The following is a 15,629-nucleotide window of genomic DNA, read 5'->3' as shown; positions in this document are numbered from 1 at the left end:
GGGGAGAGCTCAATAGTGGCTTTGTATATAGCTCATTATTTATTATAATCTTTCTTTTCATTGCTATTGTTCATTAAAACTGTTCTAAGTTTGCAACCCATAACTCTCGGTCTTCATTTAGCCCGCACCCAGGGCTAAACAATCGCAGTTTTTCTCTCACCCAACATCCCTTCCCCAAATGAGGAAGGGAACTGGGAAAAAGAGAAAGAGACTCATGGGATGAAGTTAACCAGATTTAATGAAATGAAGAAACCAATATAAACAACAACACAAAACAGACAAAAAGATACTCATCCACAAATCACTAGCAAGTTGCTCCAGGAATCACACTAACAAACAAAGAGAAGGACAAAGAGACAAGGAGAAGAGCCCTAACACTTCCCATTAAGCCCTCCCTTTATAGTGAGCTTCATGTCAATGATATAGAATACACCTGTGGGCCAGCCAGGGTCAGCTGCCCCAGATTTAACTGCTGAGGGCCTTGATCACCATGGCTGGCCACAAACTGAAACCAAATCCCAGTGAAACCAGAACAGGATTCCACCCCTTATTCTACATCATTTACATCAAGTCACTACTGTTTTCCCCATCCCTCAACATACATACACATCCACACACAGCTATTCTCTCTAGTCCATGGGCCATATTTTCAAGAAGTCCATTGAGTCAATTCAGTCCAAATCCATGGGTTCCATTTCTCAGAATATTTCTCAGGGCAGGAAAAAACATCAGTGTGGGATCCACTCAGTTAGGAGCTCTGAATCAGGCCTAGTACGGTGTTATAGACTGTTGAAGTTGGGCACAGCAGGATGTTGTATTAAATAAATGACACTTAGCATCATACAGTTATTGGCTATTCCGCCCAGAATTAAATCTCCTTGGGGTACACATTTAACTTCCCCAGCCTCCTGCATCATCCACCACATGCACCCAGGTCCTTGAGCAAAAGCAATTCCACGCATAGGTTTGCCTTTGCTCGAGGCAGGAGTAATCCAAACTGTTTTCCCCCAACATATTTCTCGCATGAACCACAGGGACTTTATCCCCCTCTACAGTGCGCAACAGTTCGGATTGAGCAGGACCAGCCCAGTTGATAGATCCCCTGGTATTAACTAACCAGGTGGCCTTTGCTAAGTGCTCATCCCAATTTTTAAAAGTCCCATCACCCATTGCTTTCAGTGTCATCTTCAACAGCTCATTACATCATTCAACTTTCCCAGCGGCTGGTGCATGGGAGGGGATGTGCTATATCCATTCAATACCATGCTCTTTAGCCCAGGTGTCTATGAGGCTATTTCGGAAATGAGTCCCCTTGTCTGACTCTGTTGCCGCTTGTCTGCGGCAAGCTCCGTTCGATTGCTGGCTGGCCTGAGGCTATCCGCACCCCAGGGCCATAGAGCACTGACACCAATGTGAGGATGCAACAAATGGCGTTTATTTAACTGCGCAACAGCCTTATATAGTCGTCTTGTCCCATACGAACTCGCACGATAATGACACATCCTGCTCCTTTCGCCACGCCTACCTTCCGTTACAGCCCGAGATTTTCCGGTCACCGTACCCTAACCTACCTACAGACTCAATTCTTTCCGAAATGCAATGTCGCCACAAAATCTGCTTTTCAAGGCCCACCATAGTGTTATGGGCAGTGACGTGAGGCACGGGGTACGTTTCCAACCAGCCGGTACTTGCTTCCACCATCGTGAGCACGTAGCGCTTGCCTTGGCGGGTTCGTGGAAGCGAGATGTAATCAATCTGCCAGGCCTCTCCATACTTATATTTCAGCCATTACCTTCCATACCACAGGGGTTTCAGCCATTTGGCCTGTTTAATTGCAGAGCATGTTTCACATTCATGGATGACCTGTGCGATGGTGTCCATGGTCAAATCCACCCCTCAGTCACGGGCCCATCTGTATGTTGCATATCTGCCTTGATGGCCCGATGTATTATGGGCCCACCGAGCTAAAAATAATTCACCTTTATGCTGCCAGTCCAGATCTACTTGAGACACTTTGATCTTAGCAGCTTGAACCACCTGCTGGTTGTTTTGTTGTTCCTCAGTGGCTCTGCTCTTGTGTACGTGAGCATCTACGTGACGTACCTTCACAACCAGCTTCTCTAATCGGGTAGCAATATCCTGCCATAATTCGGCTGCCCAGATGGGTTTGCCTCTGCGCTGCCAGTTGATTTTTTTCCATTGCTTCAGCCATCCCCACAGGGCATTTCCTACCATCCACGAGTCAGTATACAGATAGATTACTGGACATTTTCCTTGCTCAGCAATGTCTAGAGACAGCTGGATGGCTTTTACTTCTGCAAACTGACTCCACTCACCTTCTCCCTCAGCTGCTTCTGCCACTTGTCATGGAGGACTCCACACAGCAGCTTTCCACTTTTGCTGCTTGCCTACAATGCGGCAAGATCCATCATTGAACAAGGCATGATGCTTCTCGTTCTCTGATAGTCTATTGTATGGTGGGGCCTCTTCAGCACACATGACCTCCTCCTCTGGCAACATTCCAAAATCTTTGCTTTCCGGCCAGTCCATGATTACTTCCAGAATTCCTGGGCGATTAAGGTTCCCTATTCGGGCCCACTGAGTAATCAATGCAACCCACTTACTCCACGTAGCATCAGTTGCATGATGTGTAGAGGGGGTCTGCCCTTTGAACATCCAATTCAGCATTGGCAATCTGGCTGCCAGGAGGAGCTGTGCCTCAGTGCCAATCACTTCTGAGGCAGCTCGAACGCCTTCATATGCTGCCAACATCTCTTTTTCTGTTGGAGTATAACGGTCCACTGATCCTCTGTATCCCCGGCTCCAAAACTCCAGGGGTCGACCTTGAGTCTCCCCCTGGTGCCTTTTGCCAAAGGCTCGAGGTAGGATCGTTCTCCCCGGCTGTGGTATAGAGGACATTCTTTACTTCTGTTCCCATCCGGACTGGTCCAAGGGCAACTGCATGGACTATCTCTTGTTTAATTTGCTCGAAAACCCTGTTGTTGCTCAGGGCCCCATTAAAGTCATTCTTCTTTCACGTTCCTTGGTAGAGAGGGCTCACTATCTGACTGTAATGGGGAATGTGCATCCTCCAGAAGTGTGCTACACCTAGGAAACCTTGTGTCTCCTTTTTGTTAGTTGGCAGAGACATGGCTATTATTTTGTTGATCACATCCATTGGGATCTGACAGCGGCCATCTTGACACTTGATCCCTAAACACTGGATCTCTTCCGCAGGTCCCTTGACCTTACTGCATTTGATAGCAAAACCAGCTTCTAGAAGGATTTGAATTACTTTATCCCCCTTTCTCAAAAACTTTCCCTGCTGTATCACCCCATACAATGATGTCATCAATATATTGCAGGTGTTCCGGAGCTCCACCCTTCTCCAGTGCAGTCTGGACCACTTCATGACAAATGGTGGGGCTATGTTTCCACCCCGGGGCAGTCGATTCCACATATACTGGATGCTCCTCCAGGTGAAGGCAAACTGTTGCCTACACTCCACTGCAAAGGAATGGCCATGATAGCCCACAGTTAGTCTCCATTACCCACTGGACTTTCACACTGGCCATATGGGTCTGTTGAAGGGGGAGCACATTTTGCTGATCACTCCGTGGTTCTCCAGTTGACGGATCAGCTCATGGATGGGGATCAGTGAGTCTCTGTTAGTCCGATATTGTTGTGGGTGGACAGTTCTAGTAGCAATAGGCACCTTTTGCTCCTTGACCCTCAGCAGCCCCACAAGAGAAGGGTCCTCTGATAGACCTGGCAGGGTAGACAGCTGTCTAATTTCTTCCGTCTCCACAGCCGCTACACCAAATGCCCACCGGTATCTTCTCGGGTCCTTGAAATACCCTCTTCTCAGGTAATCTATGCCAAGAATGCATGGGGCATCTGGGCCGGTCACAATAGGGTGCATCTGCCACTCAGTCCCAGTCAGACTCACTTCAACTTCCAGTATAGTCAGCTCTTGGGAGCACCCTGTCACACCTGAGATACACATTGATTCTGTCCCTTTATAGTTTGATGGTATTATGGTGCATAATGCACCAATGTCCACTAGAGCCTTATACTGCTGTGGTGCTGATGTGCCAGGCCATCGAATCCACACAGTCCAAAAAACACGGTTGTCCCTATCCTCCACCTGGCTGGAGGCAGGGCCCCTCTAATCCCGAACATAGTGTTCATTATCGACATCTCGGTTCGAGCGGCTCACATAGATTCAATCCCCATTATTCACATCTGGTAAATAGGGATCCGAAGCCCATCTACGCTGTCTGGAGAGCTTCCCATTGGAAACTGGAGCAACAAATTTCCTGGAAGTAGCCCCATTCCTAGTCGGTGCACCTTGTAACTCATTTACACATGTCCGTAAAGCCGAGGTAGGTTTTCCATCCCTTTTCCTCATGTCTTCTCCATGGTCACGCAGCAAAAAAACACAGGGTTCCTCATTATGTGTACCGTCTCTCCCGAGTAGGTCTTGCAGGGGGATGCTGTCTCCTGATGGCTGAGACATTCTTCGGTGCAGGTGGGGAGCAGCATCTGTCCTCCATCTGGGACAATTTGTCCAACACCTTACCGAGCATGTCTGTGGATTCGCTAGATGTTTTTTCCAAAGCAAAGACACTGGACCGTGGGTAGGAAATGAGAGTGTTTGCATATTGCCGCATATGATTATATTGCCCACTGTTGGTGCATCGGCATCCGCCCAGCTAAATAAAAGGCTAATGAGTTGCCATATGATGGTGGCGTGGTCTGGACCCACTTGCGCCACGTGGGTCCGGTAACTTTGAGTGCATCTGGATCTACTGGTGTCTGCAGGTCATCCGGGTCAGCAAAAATCAGCTCCCGCACAGCTATTTCCCTGAGATTCTTAACTCCTCTCTCCATGGTTGTCCACTTGCCTGGGTGGTATATGACATCATCCCTAAAGGGATACCTGTTCCTTACGCTTTGCAGGAGTCACCTCCAGAGAGCGAGGGCTCTGCACCACTTGCAAGCCCCCTATCAATACCCACTTCTCTAGCCATTGGTCCCAGCTGCTTGGCTTCAATGATGAACAACATGATGAAGACTCGTACCAAAAAGTCAAATCTGAAAACTTCAACCCTCAAAGACTCTTAGATAAAAAGTCTATGGTTCTCCCAGGTGATCCATTTACATTGGGCATCAAATAAACTGTCTTCATTTAGCCCACACCCAGGGCTAAACAATAGCAGTTTTTCTCTCACCCAATGTCCCTTCCCCAAATGAGGAAGGGAATTGGGAAAAGGAGAGGGAGACTCGTGGGATGAAGTTAACCAGATTTAATGAAATGAAGAAAATCAATATAAATGACAACACAAAACAGAAAAAAATATACTCATCCACAAATCACTGGCAAGTTGCTCCAGGAATCATAACAGCAAACACAAAGAAGGGAGGAGAGACAAGGAGAGCAGGCAAAGCCCCACCACTTCCCAGCAAACCCTCTCTTTTATAGTGAGCTTGATGTCAATGATATAGAATACACCTCTGGGCCAGACAGGGTCAGCTGTCCCAGATTTAACTGCTGAGGGCCTTGATCACCATGGCTGGCCACAAACTGAAACCCAATCCCAATGAAACCAGGACAGTCTCTCTCCCTTTTCGCTTTTCCTTTTCCCCTCCAGGGCAGGAAAGTGTTAATAGAGAGGGTCTGTTGTCCGCTTAACAGCCCATCCAGCCTTGAAACGGTCACAGAGCCATATTTGAGTACCTCGTAACTAAACACATCAAAGAATATAGAATCATAAAAATGTTCTGGTTGGAAGGGACTTTAAAGATCATCTGGTTCTAACTCACCTGCCATGGGCAGGGACACCTTCCACTAGTTCAGGTTGCTCAAAGCCCCATCCAACCTGGCCCTGAACACTGCCAGGGAGGGGGCAGCCACAACTTCTCTAGGCAACCTGTTCCAGTGTCTCACCACCCTCACAGAAAAGAATTTCTTCCTAATACCTAATCTAAATCTACTCTCAGTTTAAAACCGTTACCTCTTGTCCTATCACTACATGCCCTTGTAAAAAGTCCCTCTCCAGCTTTCCTGTAGGCCCCCTTCAGGTACTGGAAGGCTGCTATAAGGTCTCCCTGGAGCCTTCTCTTCTCCAGGCTGAACAATCCCAACTCTCTCAGCCTCTCTTCATAGGAGAGGTGCTCTAGCCCTCTGATTTTCTTGGTGGCCCTCCTCTAGACTCGCTCCAACAGCTCCATGTCCTTCTTATGTTGGGGGCCCCAGAGCTGAACGCAGTACTCCAGGTGGGGTCTCATGAGAATGGAGTAGAGGGGCAGAATCACCTCCCTCAACCTGCTGGCCACGCTTCTTCTGATGTGGCCCAGGATACGGTTGGCCTTCTGGGCTGCAAGCACACATTGCCAGCTCATGTTGAGCTTCTCGTCAACCATCACCCCCAAGTCCTTCTCCTCAGGGCTGCTCTCACTCCATTCCCCGCCCAGCCTATATTTGTGCTTGGGATTGCCCCGACCCGTGGAAGACCCTCGGCCTGCAAACAGCTGTGCTTTACTTCAGGAGCAGAAGATTTGCTTGGGAACACTGCACTGAGAATAGTTTTTGCTTGCTTCTAAGATAAAGGAGCCGAGACCAGTTCACAGGGCCTTTTGAGGCATGAAAGAAGTAAACATGTGTTGAAGGTCAGTTCTGAACACAGAGCTGAAAACAGGGAATGGTTGTTGATGTTTTGAGCCCAGAACACTGTGGCTCTTCCCAGAATGGGTGATGAGTGCTTAGCGTGTGAATGTTGATGTTATCTTGAACAGCCTAGTCCGGCTCCTGCATTGTAGCAGTTAAATAGGGTAGTAGAATAACAATAAAAAAGCCTTAGGCCTTTCGGCTTGAGGCCCTTGCATCCTCCATCTCATAGTCCGTGCCTTCTTTTCCGTCCGCCGCAAATGGCGCCCGAACAAGGCTGAAGATTAACGAAGTGGCGGCGACTCTGATCGAACGATTGTCAAGGGCTTACGCATGCCAGGACCGGAGAGTCCCCAGGACCTGAGAGTCCCCAGTATTGGAGAATCCCCAGGACCGGAGAGCGAGTCCCCAGGACCGGAGAGTCCCCAGGACCGGAGAGTCCCCAGGATCAGTGAGTTCTGCAATCGCAATAAACATGGGACAGGCTAGTTCCCAAGAGCATAAGCTCTACATGTAGAGGGGTTTCTGGAGGAGAATGGTCATATAATGAGCCAGAAGTATGAGAGTATGGAGTGAGGGCCTAGCTGCGTGACAAGAGTCATGTAGTTAGTGTCAACAAGCTGACCTTGGAGAGAAGAGATGAGGAAAAACAGCAGTTGAGCAAACAAGAATTGAGGGAGTAGCCGAGGGGAGACGAACACGTAGGAGAAGAAACAAGAACTGATGGAGCCAATTAAGAAAGGACCAATGGCAGAGCAGTAACCAATCAACACATCAAAGAAGAGTATGCTTGAAGTGTGGACAGTAATATTAACCAATAGCAATGCACATGCTTACAGCCAGGGAAAGTACAAATGTATAAAAGGGACAGCTTATGCTTAATAAAGCGTCTTCACTTTGATTCACATTGGATTGTATGGAGTCGTGTTTCTTCTCCTCAGATGGTGACCCCGACGTGATACTGATTTAGTAAATCGATGGCAAGTTCAGGGAATAGCCCAGAAGGAGGTGCACCGGCTGGAGTACGGCTCAGCAGGTCTGAAGACCGGGGCGGGCCGGAGGACGACTCGCAAGAAAAGAAAAGTACGTTGCAATGGGACACCCAATGAGGTGAGCAGCCGGGGAAAAGGAGATGGGCCAAAATATTTCCAAAGAAGAAAGTGCTATAGTAGGGCTTCTCCTACATATCCACTCAAAGAGAGGAGTGAAATACGATGAGCATTTGCTCCGGAGACTGTTGATTTGGTGTCGAGAGCATGGGTTCCCTTCGGGCCCCCAGAGCGCTTTTAAGGTGGACACTTGGGAAGCTATTGGAAAGGTTTTATGGGACGCGATAAGCAGTGGGGAAAAGGAGGCGAAAGAACTGGCAACTGCATGGAGGGCTATTCTTACCGCTCTTCAAGAAATGAAAGCAGAGAGGGCTGTTGCAGCAGGGACTTTTACAGCTCTGCGTCCAACAGAGGTTAACCCTGGGGCGAGAGGTCTTCGTGTTTTTGGTCAGCCACCAATATCAGTTTTTCACAGAATCACAGAATCACAGAATCACAGAATGTTAGGGATTGGAAGGGACCTCGAAAGATCATCTAGTCCAATCCCCCTGCCGGAGCAGGATTGCCTAGACCATATCACACAGGAACGCGTCCAGGCGGGTTTTGAATGTCTCCAGAGAAGGAGACTCCACAACCTCTCTGGGCAGCCTGTTCCAGTGTTCGGTCACCCTCACCGTAAAGAAGTTTTTCCTCATATTTAAGTGGAACCTCCTGTGTTCCAGCTTGCACCTATTGCCCCTTGTCCTGTCAAGGGATGTCACTGAGAAGAGCCTGGCTCCATCCTCATGACACTCGCCCTTTACATATTTATAAACATTAATGAGGTCACCCCTCAGTCTCCTCTTCTCCAAGCTAAAGAGACCCAGCTCCCTCAGCCTCTCCTCATAAGGGAGATGTTCCACCCCCTTAATCATCTTCGTGGCTCTGCGCTGGACTCTCTCTAGCAGTTCCCTGTCCTTCTTGAACTGAGGGGCCCAGAACTGGACACAATATTCCAGATGCGGCCTCACCAGGGCAGAGTAGAGAGGGAGGAGAAACTCTCTTGACCTGCTAACCACACCCCTTCTAATACAGCCCAGGATGCCATTGGCCTTCTTGGCCACAAGGGCACACTGCTGGCTCATGGTCATCCTGTTGTCCACTAGGACCCCCAGGTCCCTTTCCCCTCTGCTGGTCTCCAACAGGTCTGCCCCCAACTTGTACTGGTACATGGGGTTGTTCTTGCCCAGATGCAGGACTCTACACTTGCCCTTGTTATCTTTCATTAAATTTCTCCCCGCCCAACTCTCCAGCCTGTCCAGGTCTCTCTGAATGGCTGTGCAGCCTTCCGGTGTGTCAGCCACTCCTCCCAGTTTTGTGTCATCAGCGAACTTGCTGACAGTGCACTCTATTCCCTCATCCAAGTCATTAATGAATATATTGAATAGTACTGGTCCCAGTACCGACCCTTGAGGGACTCCGCTAGACACAGGCCTCCAACTGGACTCTGTCCCATTGACCACCACTCTCTGGCTTCTTTCCTTCAGCCAGTTCACAATCCACCTCACTGCCCGATCATCCAGACCACACTTCCTCAGTTTAGCTGCAAGGATGCTGTGGGAGACCGTGTCAAACACTTTACTGAAATCGAGATAGACCACATCCACAGCTTTACCATCATCTATCCACCGGGTTATGTCCTCATAAAAGGCTATCAAGTTGGTTAAGCATGACTTCCCCTTGGTGAAGCCATGCTGAGTGCCCCTAATGATCCCCCTATCCTTGATGTGCCTAGAGACAGCACCAAGAACAAGTTGTTCCATCACCTTTCCGGGGATGGAGGTGAGGCTGACTGGTCTATAGTTATCCGGGTCCTCCTTCTTGCCCTTTTTGAAGACTGGAGTGACATTCGCTTTCCTCCAGTCCTCAGGCACCTCTCCCGTTGCCCACGACTTAGCAAAGATGATGGAGAGTGGCCTAGCAATGACTTCCGCCAGCTCCCTCAGCACCCGCGAGTGCATCCCATAAGGGCCCATGGATTTATGGACATCCAGATTGCTTAATTGGTCCCTGACCCAGCCCTCATCAACCAAGACAGATTCCTCCTCTATCCTGACTTCTTCTGGGGCCTCAGGGGTCCGGGGCTCCTCAGGACAGCCTCCAACAGTATAGACAGAGGCAAAGAAGGCATTCAGTAACTCCGCCTTCTTTTTATCCTCTGTCTCCAGGACCCCCACCTCATTCATCAGTGGGCCTACATTGCCTCTAGTGTTGGCTTTACCTGCAATGTATTTGAAGAAGCCCTTTCTGTTGTCCTTGACCTCTCTTGCAAGGTTTAATTCCAAGGAGGCCTTTTTCAACCCTCTCCGCACCACCAGAAGAGCAGGAGAAAGTTGAAATACCCCTTAAACCAACAGGGGAGCCCCCTAAACCAGAGGAAATGGAGGTTGATGAGCATCGGCCTGAACCCCCCCCTCAAGCCTCTGCAAGCCGCCAATCGCTCGGAATACGAATATCCCCCTCTGCCCCCGTCGTATCCCCCATCGCCTGCCGGCGGTCCAGGGAAAGTTAAGGATCCAGTGGTTTAGGTGGAAAAATTGTTGTCTGAATTGCAAGAACTGGAAAGACAGACGACCTTAACTGAGAGACAACACAAGGAGGAAGTGGATAAGCTGATACAACAACAATGGGAGGAACAGAGGAGACAAGAAGAAAGGGAACACCTACGTGGGGGGGCCGGGGGGAGGGCCGAGGCAGCTGGAACTAGCCGAATGAGAAACATGGGTGGGAATGTTGGTATGCACTCTGTCATGGGGGACGGGGGAGGAGACGATCCGCGATTACGGTGGCGAGGAGTTATACAGAATGCGCTAGTGGAGGGGGAGATTATGCCCACAGCATTCCCAGTTATTTTGGGAAATCAGAGAGAACCACTGCGCTGGGTAGGGTTATAGTGGAAGATTGTTAAGGAGGCACGGAAAGCGGTACAACAAAATGGGTTGCATGCACCTTATACCCAAGCGTTTATAAATAATATCTTTATGTCGATGCTTCTAACACCCTTTGATTTTAAGCAATTGATGGCGATGATTTTAACCCCGATGCAGGAACTCTTGTGGCGGACGAGGTGGCATGATGCAGCACAAGCTGCAGCGGTGGAAAACCTGGGGAGGGGAGATAATGATCCACTTTTAGGGATAACATTTGACCAACTGGTGGGAGAAGGGCAGTTTAGCGATCCACAACGACAGGCACGACTTAGACCAGAAGCCTTGGCACTTACTGCCACCTTAGCCCGAGAGGCTTTTAAAACCCTCCCAGAAGATGGGAAAGTAATTCCTGCCTATACAAAAATAAGGCAAGGTCCATCTGAGCCTTATATGAAATTTTTGGAAAGATTGCGTGAAGCATTGGAAAGGGCATCGCTGACCGATGTAGCTCGAGAGGCGTTGCTAATGTCGTTGGCAGTCGACAATGCTAATCCTACTTGTAAGCGCATCTTACAGACGTTACCCAAAAATTCTAGCCTGGTAGAAATGATGGATGTGTGTGCGCGTGTAGGAACAGCGGAAGAAACAGCAGGATATATAGCGTCAGCCTTTGCGGCTGTGGTGAAACCTCTAGTACGATCAGGGAGAGGCGATCAGGGACCAAAATGTTACAACTGCAGCAAACCGGGACACCTTAAGGCTCAATGCCGAGTAAAAAGTAACGGGTTTGCAGGGGCCTGCAATCGCTGCCGGAAATACGGTCACCGTGCAGATGAATGCCGATCTAGATTCACTAAGCAGGGAATTCGGCTGGGAAACGGGGTGGGCGAGTGCGAGGAGACCCAGCGCGATGACACAAAACAGGTCTTCAATCCGGGCTGCCTGGATGGCATCGCCGCCACCACAAGAGGGAGTGCTGGGGTGGACATTGACACAGCAGTAGAGGTGACTCTGATAGACCCGCAAGTACAATGTATACCCACCGATATGAAAGGCCCACTGGGTCACGGGTTGAGTGCCTTACTTATCGGGCGATCCTCGATGACCCGAAAAGGTCTTTTCGTCTTACCCGGTGTAATCGATGCCGATTTTACAGGGGTCATATCTATTATGGTATGGACCCCCCTGCCACCAATTCATATACCCAAAGGAGAAAAAATTGGACAACTGGTCCCCTTTAAGTCAGCTGTGCCCACAGCTGAGAATCAGATAAGAGGGGCTGGGGGTTTTGGATCAACAGGCCAGGCTGAAATTTATCTGGCAATGGATATCAGTAAGGCGAAACCAACGGAACAGGTAAAACTAAAAGAACCTGGTGGGAAAACTTGCGTGGTCATTATGTTGATTGATACTGGAGCGGACGTTACCATAATCAGTCAAGCAGCGTGGCCTCATTCGTGGCCATTGGAGATCCCCCCTACGCCCATTATGGGGGTCGGGGGAATACAGACCACTAAAATCAGTAAAAATGTGATTTGTTGCAAACTGAAGGATGGGAGTACCTGTGCAGTAAGACCATATGTGATGCCTGTCCCCATTTGTTTACTGGGGAGGGATGCATTAAGTCAGTGAGGGACACGTTTGGTAACTAACAGCGAGGGTTTTTAGTGGCGGCCATTGATGAAGGGCGACCAATCCTAAAACTAACCTGGAAAATGGAAAACCCAGTTTGGGTTGATTAATGGCCTCTGTCTGCAGAAAAAATCGCCCACCTTGAAAGCTTGGTACAGGATCAACTGGAAAAAGGTCATATTGAACCACAACAAGTCCATGGAACACCCCAATATTTACTATTCCGAAAAAAAGTGGCAAATGGCATTTGTTACATGACCTTTGAAAAATCAGTGAGGTCATGAATGATATGGGAACCCTACAACCGGGGCTCCCATCCTCCAATATGATCCCTAAAGATCGGGACATTTTAATCATTGACTTAAAAGACTGTTTCTTCACCATCCCTTTACACCCTGATGACTATCAGAAATTTGCTTTTTCGGTGCCATCAGTGAACAAAGCTGCACCTATGAAACGCTATCATTGGGTTGTGTTACCACAGGGAATGAAAAATTCACCAACGATGTGTCAAATGTATGTGGCCTGGGCACTTGCTCCTGTGCGAAGGAATTTTCCAAATTTGATCATATACCATTATATGGATGACATTCTAATAGCAGGGAAAAAATTGGATAAAAAACAACTGATTAATACACTGCAGACTGAACTAGCAAAAGGTGGATTGCAAATAGCCCCAGAAAAGGTACAACAGGAGGAAAATTGGAAGTACCTTGGGTGGGAAATTACCAAAACAACTGTTAGACCCCAAAAACTAGAAATTCGTGTGAAGATCAGTACTTTAAATGATGTACAAAAACTGTTGGGAGACCTCAATTGGGTGCGAACCCTGTGTGGTCTCACCAATGCTGAATTGGCACCTTTGATGCAATTGCTAAAGGGAGGAGGCGGCGCAGATGCCCCCCGCACATTGACACAGGAAGCTGAGCAGGCATTGAAACACCTGAGTACCAAAATAGCTATGGCATACACTCACTGCTGGGACCCAGATTACAGTCTTGGACTATTGGTTATCAATCACAATCGCCACCCCCTGGCGTTAATTATGCAGTGGGTGACTGACAAGGATCCTCTACATGTGCTGGAATGGATCTTTTTGCCAATGCAACCAAAACGTACCATCACTACGAAAGTAGAGGCCATAGCGCAACTTGTAATGAAAGGAAGGCAGAGGGTTGTAGAGATAGCAGGCGTCGAACCTGCTTTTTTGGTTATTCCACTGGTTGCAGAGTATCTACAATGGGCGTTACAAAATTCCATACCATTACAAGTTGCGTTATTGGATTATAGGGGCGAGTTGAAGGTACATTTACCCCCTCATAAATACTTCTCTGTGCTGCAATTGGGTCAATGGGAGGAATTACCAAAAAGGTCAGAACGTCCGGTCAGTGGTGTCACCGTTTTTACAGATGCTGGAGGCAAAGCCCAAAAAGCAGCACTAACATGGTTAGACAATGGGAAGTGGCATGATGTAATTTTATCTGACATTCAAGGCTCTGCACAACAATTGGAATTGCGAGCTGTGGTGGAGGTCTTCCGGCGATGGAAAACAGCGCCTGTTAATGTGGTATGTGACTATATGTCATAGGGATTGTCCAGAGGATAGGGCGTGCTCTGCTCAAAGAGATAGCTAATGAACAACTATACCAACTTTTTCATGAATTATGGTTTTTGCTGGCAGAGCGACTGCATCCATATTTCATCACACATATCCATAGTCACACAGGACTCCTGGAAGGCTTAGCTGAAGGCAATGCTCGGGCAGACAAACTTGTCGCACCTGCCTGGGCTGCGCCTTCAATTGATCGCTTCGCTCAAGCACAACGATCCCATGCCTTTTTCCATCAATCTGCTAAGGTACTGCGGCGTCATTTTGTTCTTTCTTCTATTTTTGCCCCGGGTGTCGCTGCTGCACAAGGACTAACACAATTGCGAAATTTAGCTTGCTGGGTTGCAAAAAGAGCTGATCAAACTTCTAGAATTTTAGGAACATTAGCCAATGATGTAGATAGTATCCGACATGCTACCTTACAAAATAGAGCTGCTATAGACTTTTTATTATTAGCGCACGGTCATGGATGTCAGGATTTTGATGGGATGTGTTGCATGGATCAGAACGATCACTCCAAGTCAGTTCATAAGCAGATCAAAGAGGTCATGGATGCCACACAGAAAATACGGGAACAGTATGGGTTTCTGGATGACTGGTTGGATAATCTGGGAATTGGAGGGTGGCTAGTCGGATTGATTAAAATGCTATTGATGGGATTGTTCGTGATTTGTATTATCATGCTTGTATTGCCGTGTTTATTCTCCTGCTTGCAAAGGGCCCTGCAGTGGACGATAAACACAGCCTTTCTGGCTCAAGAAAAGAAAGGGGGAATTGTAGAGGGGTTTTTGGAGCAGAATGGTCATGTAATGAGCCAGAAGTATGAGAGTATGGAGTGAGGGCCTAGCTGCGTGACAAGAGTCATGTAGTTAGTGTCAACAAGCTGACCTTGGAGAGAAGAGATGAGGAAAAACAGCAGTTGAGCAAACAAGAATTGAGGGAGTAGCCGAGGGGAGCCGAACACGGAGGAGAAGAAACAAAAACTGATGGAGCCAATTAAGAAAGGACCAGTGGCAGAGCAGTAACCAAGCAACACATCAAAGAAGAGTATGCCTGAAGTGTGGACAGTAATATTAAACAATAGCAATGCACATGCTTGCAGCCAGGGAAAGTACAAATGTATAAAAGGGACAGAATATGCTTAATAAAGCATCTTCACTTTGATTCACATTAGATTGTGTGGAGTCGTGTTTCTTCTCCTCATCTACACTGAGGTATTACAGCGTATATTACGCAAACAGGGCTATAAGGTCCAATTAGCGAAATTGGTGCAGTTATTAGTATGGATCAAAGACAACTGTACCTGGTTCCCTGTATCAGGGACTTATGATGCTAAGATCTGGGTGAAAGTGGGAGTAGAAATACAAAAACGGAACACGTTGCAGTCTGATATTCTAAAGGTATTAGAAGCAACGTGGAGCGTTGTTTTTACAGCACTCTCTGCACTCCAGCCTGCAGAGGAGTATTTGCAATCTCAGGCATCCACTCCTATTAACACCTTAGTGGATGTGAAGGAGCAACAGGAGCCTGTACATGAAACAGTCTCCGGAGAATCAGACGATCCTTACGATCTTGATTTCACAGATCCAGACATACAGTCCAATTTATACCCACCATTAACATCGGTAAAAGAAACGGCTGCAGCCATCCCTTCGGTACGGGGGTCTCGCAGCTGGCAGCAGCAGCGGCAGCGGCTACGGCCAGAGCACAGTTAACACCAACAGCTCCTCCGTATCCTGTGTCTGCCGAGCCACCTATTG

The sequence above is a fragment of the Nyctibius grandis genome, chromosome W (genome assembly GCF_013368605.1).
Source record: "Nyctibius grandis isolate bNycGra1 chromosome W, bNycGra1.pri, whole genome shotgun sequence".
Classification (NCBI taxonomy): Eukaryota; Metazoa; Chordata; class Aves; order Nyctibiiformes; family Nyctibiidae; genus Nyctibius; species Nyctibius grandis.
This window is presented reverse-complemented; position numbering follows the sequence as displayed.